This window comes from Camarhynchus parvulus, chromosome 3 (genome assembly GCF_901933205.1).
Source record: "Camarhynchus parvulus chromosome 3, STF_HiC, whole genome shotgun sequence".
Lineage (NCBI taxonomy): Eukaryota > Metazoa > Chordata > Aves > Passeriformes > Thraupidae > Camarhynchus > Camarhynchus parvulus.
This window is the reverse complement of record NC_044573.1, coordinates 53,787,297-53,801,209: the sequence shown is the minus strand read 5'-3', so window position 1 is coordinate 53,801,209 and position 13,913 is coordinate 53,787,297. Positions and strand designations below refer to the sequence as shown.

The window sequence follows — 13,913 nt, the reverse complement described above, 5'->3', positions numbered from 1 at the left end:
TATGTAAATAACATGTATGTAAATATCTGTGTAAATTGTTTGTAGATACCATTTTTTCTGTGCGTGCCTGTGTATGTGCAAGCACTCACAGAATACTGTAGGCACTTCAATAAAATTGAAATGAAACTAGGTTGTGAAAATTTGCTTTTCACCTTCTTTAGGTAGTAAGATGAAACTTACTTCACTGCAGTGCTGTCAAGCTTCTATTTATTTGCTCATGCTCATTGTTACAATGTTCTTACTGCTTCTAGAAGGTGGAATATATATACTGTAAGAATATGCAGTAGTATTCCAGCTTACTTTTTAAAATGCAGATATGCATGAAGCCAAAACTTAAATGAGTATTCGCATTTTTTATTTTGTAATATAATTAGTGTTCTGGATAGATAGTCTTAGTGTTTGAGTACTCTGTGGTTAACTGATTTTAATGACTCAAAGCTCAGAAATGGTGCATTAAAAGTAAGCTGATGTTGGTCTAAAAACCCTACATGTTTTACAGGAATAAGAGTTGGGGGGTTGTGTTTTGATGGAATAACATTGAAGTTGAACCTCTTTTTAAATTGTTGAGATGAATTGGCTGCTTAGGTAAATTAGTAGTGCTATTCTCTCCTGTTTCACCTGCTTTGCTGCTTGTGTATCCTTTCAATTGGAAAGGTTAAGCTGTAGGATGATGTCAGATTTTCAGTTTGTTCCATTCAAGTGCATTTCACCAACTTCTTTCAAAATAAGTTTTGTTAAAATTCTGTGTCTGAAAGCACCCTTTCACTCAGTTTTAAGAAAGCTGTTTTCCTCTTGCATAATAAGATAATAAGGGTAGATTCTCTTACATGAATGCCCCTTTGGTAAAAGAAACGTTTTTAGCTCAGATTAGACTTCTGATCTTTAACATTAAAGCATTAGCACGCAAGTTTTATTTCCCCTTCTGCTTCCCTCAAAAGGGATGAAAGTATGAAAACATCACATGAGTGTAAAGCATTAGCATGCCTTTGAACCTAGAAGCAAGTTACTTGTGTGTGTAGTCCTCTTCCTCTGGATGGTGGGGTATTTTTTCATGCTGTGTCGTGGTTCAACTTTTCAGTTCCAGGGACTTCTATTCTGGATAGTAAACAGACAGCTTAATGAAGGTAGCCTTGGAAAGAGTGGACTTGAATGAATTATTATCTATTGTGCAAGTAGTAGTCATTAGGTATGCATTAAATAACCACTGCTTTGTAATGGACCTTGCTGATGTGTTTATTACCAGAACATGTCTTGGGAGTTGAAATGAACAATGTTGAAGGTAAATGTATTGTCACAGGCAGTGTCTGGCTCAAAGAGCTCGACCAGTGCTGCTGCACCAGCTACTTGTAGTGTTCTGGTCAGGCAGATTTGATTGTGTGAAAGCCCAAAAGCACAAAATAGCTCTAAGGATATTTTAGGAACTTAAGGGGTTTTATTTCATTTTGAAATGTTAAGTTTGAAAAGGCTTCAGTCATAGGCCACAGAAATAAATACTCAAAATCAAACACATATTGGCAGTAGCTTTACTTTTTAAACATTTTGTTAAAAACCTCCTGAAAACTAGAAGTTAATCTGTCGTTCTTCTAAACTGGGACTGGCAGTGTGCCAAGTTGTTCATCATATGAAGATTTAGGTAAATTGCCAGGTGACAGTTGTTAAACAATTTGGTTGGTAGTGGTATAGAACAATGCATTTAATTGATCTATTATATTTGTTAATATCTTTCAAACATGAATAAATTGGCTACTGTACATATGTGTTACACCATCAATTTCTAAATGCTGTTTTTTTGTAGAATAAAAGTTTGTTGTACAGTCTTCAGTTGCATTATGTTTATAGCTAGAACTGTTCTATTTCTTATTTAAATAATGCAGCACGCAGATATGCATTACCAAAATACAGCCATATTTAGGAACTTGAAGGGACTTTATATAAGTGAAACACTCTGTTTCTTTATCTTGCCAGTAGGAAGTTTTAAATGTTTCAGAGCTGGAGTGAAGACTTTACTTTTGTATTGTAGATTAAGCCATCATAAGCCAATGTGTGCGCTGAAAGGAACTGTCCTGAAACCCAGACCAATTATTTGATGTGATTCATGGGAGTGACTTTTAATTTTTGCTTTTGCAAAGGAGAGAGTGAGATTGGGACAGAAAGAAGATGGGGCCCAGGCATTGGGGTAGCAGTTCTGGCTTACACCGGTTTAAAGCTTGCTGTAGTGATGAAAGGTTGTGGGTTCAGGCAACTGAAGAAGCTGATATATGATTCACATAAGTAACAGATACATTGAAAAATATTTCAGGTAGCTTTGCAGGCAACACATTGTATTTAGGCATTCACATTTACTTGAAAAGCATATGCATCCATAAGATGTTTGATATATTTGCCTTTTTAAACAGGCCGTGGTTCTTTCACTGTAGTGCATTTGAGTAGAGCACTATATCCATAAAGGTGAAATGTAGCCTTTGTTTGCTATAAGGACATGATTTCTTTGCTGAAACCTTTTCCTGTGGAGTACTGGTATGCTTTCTTTTTATGTGTGGTACTTCCTTTTGTTACAGACTCGGGGGAATATATTCTGTTAGATTCCCTTGCTTCAGTAGAACTCTATAACATACCTAGAGCCACTTAAGTGATTTAAACAACTTTATGAAGTTAAGGAACTTTTAGCCTGAGTAAGATAAGATGGGAGTACTGTAATCAAACCTGTAGTGAGGCATACACAGGCATTCCTTAAGCATAGTTGGAAAATGATAAAATAAACTTATGTATAGAAGGTGTTTATAAGATAAGCCAATTTATTACAGAAGTCTCTGAATATACAATTTGAGCAATTTTGACCATGTGCAAGGATGTTTTCTGCTGGTCAAACTGAAAGTACTCTTTACTTTTTTCCTCACATCTTTAACTCACATCTTTGGGTAATTTGATTTGAAACTGATAAAAATGGATCGTAAATTTCATTCTCTGTCTTTTCAGTAATGGTGACTTTTTGTTGCTTGATAATGGGAGAACTGAACAGTCAGAATCATTGAATGGTTTGGGTTGAAAGGGACCTTAAAGATCATCTAATTCCAACTCCCATGCCATGGGCAGGGACACTAGACCAGGCTGTTCAAAACTGCATCCAGCTTGTCCTTGAACTTTTCCAGGGATGGGGCATCCATAACTTCTCTGGGCAACCTGTTCTAGTGCCTCACCACTCTCACAGTGAAGAATTTCTATCTAATATAAGTCTGCTGTACATCAGTTTAAAGCCATTGCCCCTTGTTCTTTGCTCTTGTAAAAGGTCATACTCCAGCTTTATAATTTTAAAACCTGTTCAGAATATCAGGAGTCATCAAGAGTAGCTGGAAAAAATTTTGTAATTAATTCATGTTATTAAAGAACCTTTCCCTTTTTTGTTGTTGTTGAGTCAGGTAATTAAAGCATCTTCCTTTCCCTTCCTTTCCTTTCCATCTACTGCTGATTCTTTTGAATTTTGCAGTAGTCAGATTTTTCTTTCAACTTCCTTTCCACAAGTAGGCATGCACTGTGATGCCATTTACTGGTGTAGATGAGAGATTGTTTTAAAAGGCATAAAGGCAGGATGTTATTTTTTTTAATTTGAAGCTGCTTATTTGAATAAGAATGGCAAAATATCTTTCCTTAATTGTAACTAGTCTTACATTTTTCATTGAAGGACTGTCACAGTGATATTGTTAACTTATTTGGTACAAGTTCTTTGGGTGCACAATAAACATAATTCAATTAGTGTATGTACTTGATATTTCATAGTCAAGCCAAGTAGTACTACTAAAAAGAAAATTCATGACATCTCTTTGAGTAATAACTCACATATAGGATCTGAAAAGTGATTCTTGTCAGTGATGAGAGTTTCTTAATAGAGTTTTTCTTGAAGTTGGTAAGCTGTAAAATTATATTTGCTGTTATTCTTTTATTCCTATCTTGCAAGAACTTGAAAAAGCGTTGTCTCATTGAATATCATACTCTTAATATCTTTTAGATGGTCTGCTACCAAAGATTAGAGGAGGCAATTCTAGCAGTCTAAGCACTCTTACAAATGAAGAGGATCTTAAGATATATTATACAGTTACAGATGAATGTGTTTTCTCTCTCCAAGAGTTTAAAGTGCATGTTTCAGCACTTGCATGCTAACAGTGATATTAGTTGTATCGCTGGTTTACTAATCTTATTCTATACTCTGTCATTTTTCTTTTAAAGCAAAGTCACTAGTGCTGATTTTAAATTTTCTTATCTAATGAAATTATACTAAAGCCCTCAGACAAAGGACTGTTTTGTGCTTTGCAAAAAACAGTATGGTTAGAGAGCGCGGTAACTTGTAAATAGGCTAGTTGAAATATTTTTAATGTTTTATGTTTTAATGCTACAAAATTCCTCTTGAATGATTTTCTATATGCATATCTGTCTCATAATGGATATGTGTTTGCATTAGTGTGTGTTAAGGTTTCTGTTGAAATGCAGAACAGACTCTTTAAAGCAGATGACTTGATGTGTTTCTCAAACACTTCACAGGTAACTTCACAGCCATATCAATTTGCATACCAGAACATTACAATTGTGTGCAAGCCAGTGCAAGAAACCCTTACCAGATGAATAGGTGAAGAGTGTTAAATGGATCTAGAATTGTTAACTCAGATGTAGGTCAGTAGGATTCATCTAAGCCATAGTTGCAGGGACTTTGGATCTGAATGTCACTTCCACACTAAAGAGAGGTCATATTGTAAGCAAAGTAGCTTTTTCTTGATAACAGCAGGAATTAAGTAGAAATAAAGTGTATTTCAGTGTACTTTCTAAAAATGCATTCACCTTCATCTAGTCAATGAAAGCTCTGTCGCTGCCACCTCAGTTGATCAAGGGAAAAAATCACATCTCATTCAACAATGCTGTGAAATGCAGTTTTAAGTGTGCCTTAAGTTTGTCCTTTTGAAAAGGACACCTATTTCAAACTTCAGACAAAAATGTAGAGAAAATCAATAAATTTTTTGTCTGTAGAATTTGAAATGTAATTTTGGGTTCAGTGATTTTCTTCCAGAAAATATTTGTCATTTCAGTTGTGCAAATACATAAATAGTAAGTGTACGCTCAACTTTAAAAATGTTTACTGAAAGTTGTGCTAGTTTGTCCAGTTCATTTTCATTTTTTTTCCACATGCTTGCATTACGTTATTTTGTCAAGTGGTTCTGTCACAGAATTCCTCTTACAGTAAGTTAGAAATACCTTTGAATTATGTCATTCAGTTGCATAACTGAGATGTTAAAATCTAGGACAACTATAAGTCTTTATCTTGAACGTCATGGATCTTTTGTGCAGTATGACTACCAACGCAGGTAATTCACTGTTGAGGACCTTAGCGGTAAAGCTGTCTGTGAATAAAAGTAAAATACAGACAGCAAATTAAAATGCTTGCTGATTGTTTTGGGATTTTGCTATTTATTAAAAACAAAATAATGGCATCTCTCAAATTCCATGTTGATTAGAAAACACTGTATTAAAACTATGAACTTGTAGGGCTGAAGTTCTATGAATTGATAAAATGAGTAAGGCACCCATTATTTTTGTTAGAATGTAAAACTTTGAAGTGATTAGGATAAAATGTTATTTTTACAAAATATGGAAGTGTAATTTTTAAGTTTTGTGTGCATACTGCTGGTAGTTTCTGTGTGTACACTTCACACGTGCTTTGTTCCTGTAATCCTTATTTCATGATCAGAAGCACTGTGGAAAACAGAGAAGTGGAATGAAGTAGCATATTCTAGCAGTCACTGAAAATACTGTACAGAGTGGATCTATATGTAAACCACTGGACAGATAATGGTTTTTCAGCAGCAATAGCTTGTTAGCCCAATGTGAAATTAGAAAAAATACAGTTAGAAAGCATGAATAAACCTTTTTATTTTTTTTTAGATTCAGTAGAAGTTAATGTGTGCATTCTGATTAACTATTTACTAATTAACAAGCAAGCAAGCATCCAAAGATTTCAAGTACTCCTGAGCATTTTTCTTATTATTGCTCATACCTCAGTTAAAAATGAATCTCCTCACCCTGTCCAAACAACATAAGACCCACCCACCCCCACTCAGGTAGGTGTAAATATTTGTAAGCTTACAAGGTTCTTGGAGGTACAACTTGACACAGATGTTAATATACCCGTTTGGGTATCTTTAAATAGTAAATACTTTAGAACCCAGCCAAAAGCATGATGAAGAACTATATCACTTGCAGGGAGTGTGCTAAACTGAAGTTTTGGTGTAAAATCCAAGATCATTTTGTTCCTTGTTTGTGTTATCCTAGTCCAAATACTACCCTTTTTCAGGGTTTCACTCTGAATGCTGATTAGAGGATGTTCTGATTAATGCCTGTGTAACCTGTTCAATAAGTAACACATTCTGTGTATTGCATGACTGTGATACAGACACCAGTGAGAAGTTGGGAGTGATGCTGTTTAAGGCAAAGCTATCACAGAAAAAAAGGGGAAGATTACCAAATTGTGTGAATCACCAATCTCAAACATCACTATTGAGGAATGTCTACTTAGTAGAGATAATTACTGATTACTTGCAATTACCTCAGTAGCTATAAAGGGTGCATTTCACAATAGTATCCCAGTTTGACAAGTGCTGGCTGCAGCATTTCTTGCATTCTGCTACCTGCAGAAAACATTTTCTTGATCAAAGTTGTTACATTCTTTCATGTTATTGGTAGAGAATTTAAAATAATGCTGCTTTAGTTTAAACCAGTATGTGTTATACAGCCTCACTTGTTTACCAGTGGGACATGACTGTTTAATTAGGTCCAGGATTTCAAACTCTCTTGGGTCTCAGTTTCTTTTTCAGGGGCCTTTAGAAGAGCAGGTGACAGAAGATTATATGGTTCTAATTTCCTTGATTTTTCTACTGCTTTTAACACAAAGGCTTCTAGGGGATAACTTTTTTTCCCTTTCAGATTCTCTTTCCTGTGCAAGTATTTATGAGCAGACAACCCTAGTAAAGATTTTATTGGGATTCTAAGAGTATGATGAAATAGAATGTATAAAATATTTGAAAAAAATTGCAAGCACTATACTTGTCTAGTCCTGTGCTAGGAAATTCATAGAGTTCATAGAGAAAGAAAGCAAGCAAATTAAAGCTACTTAAATGCATTGGTCTTATCTTCTGGCTCTCCCAAAGCAATTGTACTTTCTAAGTAGATCTTTTCACTGTAGCACGTAGAGCATCCCTTTAATACATGGTCACTGTTCTTTGTTCAAAATCAATTATGTCCTTCAGCTTTCTTTTCTTCATCTGCATACTGCTTTTTTTGAAAGCTTATGTTTTATTTAAATAGCATTTTTTTCTCAAAGGATTTTTAAAAATGAATGCACTAGGTTAATAAAGTTTTCTTATTTCATTTTAGAATGTGTTGCTTAACTCTCCTCAATAAATTTCCTTCTCCATGAAAAGTTCTTATATTTCTGTATTAATCAGAATAGAAGTAATGAGCAACATGTAAAAAAAAAAAGAGAAATAAAAATTTTATTCAAAATTACATATATTTGTCATGATAGTCTGGTTCTAGCATGTTCAAGAATTTAACTAAAATGGCATTTTTCACACATCCTAGCAGATTATCCTGTCTCTAATATGCAACTTGAAAAATTGTGCACAAGCTAGGGCAGCCTCAGGAGCTGTCCCATGCAACTTGTATATAGTAGTGAATACCAAAGTCTTGATTTTTCCTTTTCCATTCCTCTCCTTGTCCCCAGATATTCTAATTATTCTTACTCAGAGTGAAGAAATTTAATCAACCAACAGATTGGCTGAAAGCTATGAAGAATTTGACTTTTCCAGCTTGGAGAATTAATTTGTTCTAAATGTCTCTCATCTTGATACATTAAAGTAGACAAACATAAGTCCAAAAGGAACAAATTGTGAAAGCAATTCTGTAAATATTTCTATCATTTTTAGGGTTAAAAAGCCTGCTAAAGAACTGGAAAGATTGTAATTGATGGGCTGTTTTACTTAAAAATTACATTTTCTTAGTGGCCCTTCTCAAGAAATTTCATCATTACTCTTTTTCTCACTTTTTTTTTCCCCCAAAACTGGGTCACATTAAGCATCCTAGAATGCAGCTTCAAAATTACACATCTTGTCTTACAGTAACAGTCTAACATTGACTTGAGCTACATACCCCAAAACACACAACACATTTAATTTATTATTGTGGAACTTTCAGTGTATGCTTATATATCTATCTTACAGAAGCTGATGGAAAGCTTAGCTGGAGAATTTACAGTCTACACTGTGGAAGGAAACAGACTTCAGTATTCACTCTTCCTTTTGCCATGCATGCTACACTTAAATTCTTCCTACAGCTGACACAGATTTGTTTTGTCTTCCATCTTTGTCATGTCAAAGGAGTCAGAGTTAGGGGAGTGTTCACATAGAGATTTGACTGCACATCATCTCTGAAAATCAGTTGAATATTTAACTAAATATTTAGTTGGTATTCTAAATCTAGCTTGCTATGAAACATTTGGTTGGTTACACCAGATTTTTTACACTATTTGGTGTCTTACTTATTTAAAGTAAAGCAGAACAAAATATCGTTGCATATATAAGAAAGATTCAGTCTTGGTGGTTGATTTTGTTATGAGAGAATACAAGGTTCCCAGTCTTATACTATAGAAAATTACGTGCTGGTGAACTGTGAAAGGCAAAACCTTTAGTACCCTGACACTTGGCTAGAAAAATACCAACCACAACTGTTGATCTCAGGCTGTCAGGTAGCACAGCGAGTGCAAATATGTCCAGGCAAACTGCTGTTTTGCCAGGTGCACAGGCTTGAGACTGGAATATTGAGCCATACAGACACAAGTCCCCTGCTTATCCAGGGATTGTGTTTTCTACCTGAACCACAACAGTGGTATTACTACAGCAGTCTTTTTATACTGAACTGTGTCACATGTTTAATATGTATAAATAGGAGAAGTATTTAAAGTTAGTATGTTTTTCAATATAATAATTACTGCCAAATCAGGTTTGTGAACCAGGGGCTCTACTTGAACGGAATTCAGTTACAAGTAAGAAGGATGATAAAACCACTGTGGGTGCTTGTTTGGATTGTTCTGGAGCACAATGCTATCTCAAGATACTATAGGATACTACTTCAAGGTCTCATTTGCTGGGAAAAAGCCAAAAGTTAATTCTGAAACTTTTTGTGGTTCTGACTTTCCAAAATACTCTCAGTAGGCTGATACCTCAAATACACCTTACATCTGCATCTGTTTTCCCATTCCTCGTGTAATCTTGACCATGCTAGGTAACAGCCAGCACAAACATATTACATCTCACGATCATCACTGTTCCTAACAAGGATGATCTTGAGTCTCCCCTGTGCCCTTCTGAATCCTTCAGATGCCATTGTTAGCCATTTCTAAAGACAATGAAATAGGAAATTTAGTGGTTTTCTTTAGGAACAAAACCTCTACTGGAGTGATGAAATACTTCCCCAATTTTTATTTTCACCCTGATTTCTTTGGCAAAAGCACTTCAAAGTGAACATTTCGAGGCTGCTTATTATATTATGGTTTCCAGTGTCTTCAGTCTGAAAGTGACATTTTGATGGGTTTTGAAGGAACAGTTTCTATGTACTCTTACTGTTCCTCTATGTTTTTTCTGTCTACATGGAGCAGCGGTATCTAGCCAGCCTCTGCAGCCTATTTCCTCAGCTTCTAAAGAGAGAAAGTCCAATGTGTCCCCAAAACATGCTGACACTTTCTGCAAAGGGCACTTTCTCAGGCTGTGTGCAGCAAGAGGAGCATGCAAAAAGAATAAGCCCGCCTTTTCAGGACACCTTATGCAGTTTTTGAACCCTCCTTTGCAACACGTCTCTGGAATTAGGAAGATGAGAATAGCAGCTGGATGAGTTGCTCTCCTGGTTGTTTATCATCTGTACTGGTGCTCAGGGGCCTTACATGAATTGCAGGGTCAGCAGCTGGTCGTGCCTCTTGTGAAGGGTGGCCACTTCTGCTGTGTTTGTTCTGAGCACTTGAAATACCAAGCAGAGCCCTGAGCTCTACTGGCACCTGTGCAGTACAGGAGTTGCTAGGTCTTGTCTGTGACATGTGCCAAATGCTCCCTTTCACGTGTGCCTTTTTCTGTTGCTTCTTTGAGAACAACACTATTGCTTCACCACTATTTAATTTTTTCTTTTGTAAAATAGAGCTTGATGAATGTGAAAGTGGTGAGACGAGTTCATACCCCTGCTCATGGATATGTTGAGGATCCTATACTCTGCATCAGAGTGCCATTAAATTTGTTGTTTTCTAGTGGTAAAAAATTTAACAAATTTAACAGATATTTCTTGGCTCATGCTATTTCTATAAAACAACATATATTTTCTGGCTGTGCAGGCTGCAGAATAAGAAATTTGAACTAGTTTCTTTTTATTCTTTTACCTTTATACTTTGTATCCTGTGTAGCTGTACCTTGAGTCTGTGTACAGCATGCTCCCTGGCAAAATGCATTAGTACTTTATTAACTTTCTTGTTGTCATTGCATTGCAAGAGTTCTATTGTCATTACATTGCAAAGGTTCCATATTGCTAGAGTTTCATACCTCCTTGATGTTTCTCGTAGGCAACTCCTCTAGGCACTGACTCTTCCTTCTTCTCACAGCAGCCAACTGACTCCAGTTCCCCTCAATCAACCAATCCACTCTTTTATAACACTCTTCTGATTGGCTACAGCTGTGGCCTGTTAAAGTCGGGCCTGCTCCTGATCTTTAGTAATTAACCCAGCTGCAACTCTTTAGGGGGTAAGATTACTTTCTATACTACCTTTATTTACTTATATTCTATCCCCCTACACTTTCTTCTCTCAAAAATTATGTTTTTTCCATCTGAATGTATCACAACCTAATGGACTTAGAGGAGGATGCAAAAATGAGCAGCCAAACAGCACAGGAACTGGGAAATCTCTTCCAGTGGGACTGAGGAATGGATTGTGGGCAAGAAAAGGAGAGATCTTTGAAGCTCAGTCATCTTACCTGTGGTTATTGATATTTTATTCTGCATTCTAAAATGCTGAACACTTTTGTAACCAAATCCATAGGACGTAGCAAGTTATCAAGTATCAGAGTATAGTAGGATTTTTCTTCTGAGAGAACCTTTTTTTTGTGAAAATCAAACTGTATGGCAAGGGTGCCATACCCTCTCACAAGGGCGCAAATGTTGCGGTAGAAAAATTTTCTAAGCACTTGCTGATTTTGTTACTGATACAACAAAACTGAGATTTTATATTCCTTCCTTTAATGCTTAGGTACTGATTGAGAATGTTTTTAGAAGTGTCAGCAGTGACCAAAGGGAGATTACTGTGGTTTTGAAGAACTGTGAAACTGAAGGATTTGTGAGGAATGTTACGTGAATTTACTGGGATTTATATGTGTTTTCACTTGCTTATAATGTAGAATTGGTGCCTAACTAGCTGGCTGCTGCTGAGAGTTAACACTGTTATACTTGTATTTTGTTCTGCTTTTGGTAATTTCAAATGTGCAAAGAGTTTTGTTTATGTCACCTTTGCAGGCCTTGAAGGGTCACGTGTAACCCTGTCAACACTCAGGCTTGAGTCTTGTAAACTAAGGAGAAATTATTACTAGCCATGATGTTGATAAAAGTTGTGTTAAAGGGGAAAAAAGTGATTTTCAATGCAAGAAATGCTGAATGCTTTGTTTATGAGAGTAGGGTGTCTTTCTTAGTTTGATATAAACTATAAGGAGAAACAGCTAAGATAGCTGAATTAAAATCTAAAAAGTTCTGGAGGTATTTATTTCTTTAAATTCTTGAAGGACATTCTGATCCCTCCCTTTTTTACTCTTGCTTGTAGTTAAGATGTTTTTTCTTCCCTGGATTTTGCTCACACTTCATTATATTTATTTCCTAAGCCTGGTGACTTGCTGCTGTGAAACCAGCAGAGGGTGCCCAGCACATGTGTAGTTGTTGCTGTTTCTACCCAGCCCACTGTGGTGCGGCTCTTTGGAAACCAGAGAGCTGCTGCCTTAAGCCCTGTACGGGTGAGGTGCTGTATATCTTCAGTACAGTTCTCAGAGTCATTCACTCTTGTGCCTCAGTGCACTGCTTTCTGTGCAATTCCTGTGGGAACATGCTCACTGGGATAGTTTTCACCCTCTGGTGTACCCTATGCTGTACACTGGTTGGATTTTGTATTTCAGTTTTTTCATGTTGATTTGTACTCAGTGCATTAAGAGGAAGACAGAGATTTAGTCTTACAATGTTGAAATGTGAAGGAAATCCCAGAAAGCTAGAGATTTTCATGTGATAGTCTTCTTCATGAGTGACTAATTTCTTATTCATCTCTTTAATAAGATCTTTCCTGGTTCTTCTCTGAAGTTTTCATTTCGTTTTTTTTCTCCCCATACTACAGTGAATATCTTTTCCCTCTGTTCAAGAACAATGTGATTGTAGTATTCTCTGCATGTACAGAGTATGGATTAAATTATGTTCTTTACTGAATTACAGGAAGGAACTAAAGGCGAATCTGGTTTTATTTTGGGGCCTTTACAGTATGAATACCCTTTCAGTTTTTACATGGACATGAGGCTTTTCAAACACAGATTCAATAAGCAGTTTTTAAAAACCACTGCTTAAAAAGAAAACAAGCTAATAGATTTTTTTCACTGCATCTGATAACAGAAATTCTAATTTTTCCCAGACAGTAGGAAAGAGGCTTTTTTGAGTTTTATTTATATCAGCAAAGAAAAAAACATCTGTAAGTCCTTTTTCTCATGTTAGAATCGGTTGTGTGAAGAAGGATCAAAGAGTGGTTTTCACAACTCAATACCCAGATTTGATCCCATAGAGGTTAAGCTGTTTAATTGCTGCTTGAATTACCTTTATTGGGGTAGCACAGTAAGTCCAGCATGAACCTCTGGACAGGTCTCCCTGTGTGTGGAGCCAAGGGCAGCATGTGTCATTCATAACCTCATGTTGTCACTTGTCTGTCTTGGATTCTATCCCTCTTTTATCAACTGGCCACTGTCTTACAGAAGGCATGTCAGTAAATCTCCTGTGGTCCCTTCACCTGTAAAGAGCTCCACTTGTGCATTCTTCTCCCAGCAGAGAGAAGGAATTGTCTCCCAGCTTCCAGATTTCTAGCTCAGGCTATCCAGCTCCTGGTGAGATGAAGGAGAACCTTCATTTGAATGTTCAGTGAATAGTAACTGGAGAGGTGGCAAGAGAGATGGCTTGGGTGGAGAAACACACAGGCACGTTTGTAATGGGAGCATAAAGGCTGCTCTCCATAGCAGAGCCAGGGCAGTAAGGAGATGGATGGGCTTCTGTAGAGTCATGCTGTTCACATGGCAGATGAAGGAATACTTGTGGATGTACCAAAGAAAACCATGTTGCACATATAAAGCAAAAGACAACCTTCAATGTGTAAGTGACTGCAAAACAACAGGAAATATGATTAGGTCTTCAAATATTGTTTGCAAATTATGGCTGCCTATAGACTCAAAAGGGTGAGAATTGAAGATAACTAAAAATTGTCACTTTGAAAATAAGATACATAGCATCTATAATTCTGTTTATAAGAAATCAAGATCTGATTTGATTTATATCATTGCTAAACAATTTTTTGTTCATATACTATATTCTCTCATAAAAAAATATAATCGTTCTATTTAATTCTAGATCAGAATATTTAGGTGGTCATTTTAGTAAGAGTAAACCTAGCTACAGGGAGGAAAAAACCCAACAAAAATTGCAAATGGAAAACTAGATAAAATAAATTATCATAATACTCTCCTTTTTTCTGATTTGAACAACTTGAAAATAAAAATAGTTTCCACTTAAACAGCTAAAGGTAATTTTAAGTTTTCGTGTTTTATGCTGCCACT

The 13,913-nt window shown here is 36.2% G+C and overlaps 1 protein-coding gene across 2 annotated transcripts in view; it reads left to right on the top strand.

Annotated features, from left to right (window-relative positions):
• The window catches only part of SCAF8 (SR-related CTD associated factor 8), a 152,772-nt gene that overhangs the window by 53,391 nt on the left and 85,468 nt on the right, over positions 1 to 13,913 (top strand). The gene's annotated exons all lie outside the window — the stretch shown is intronic.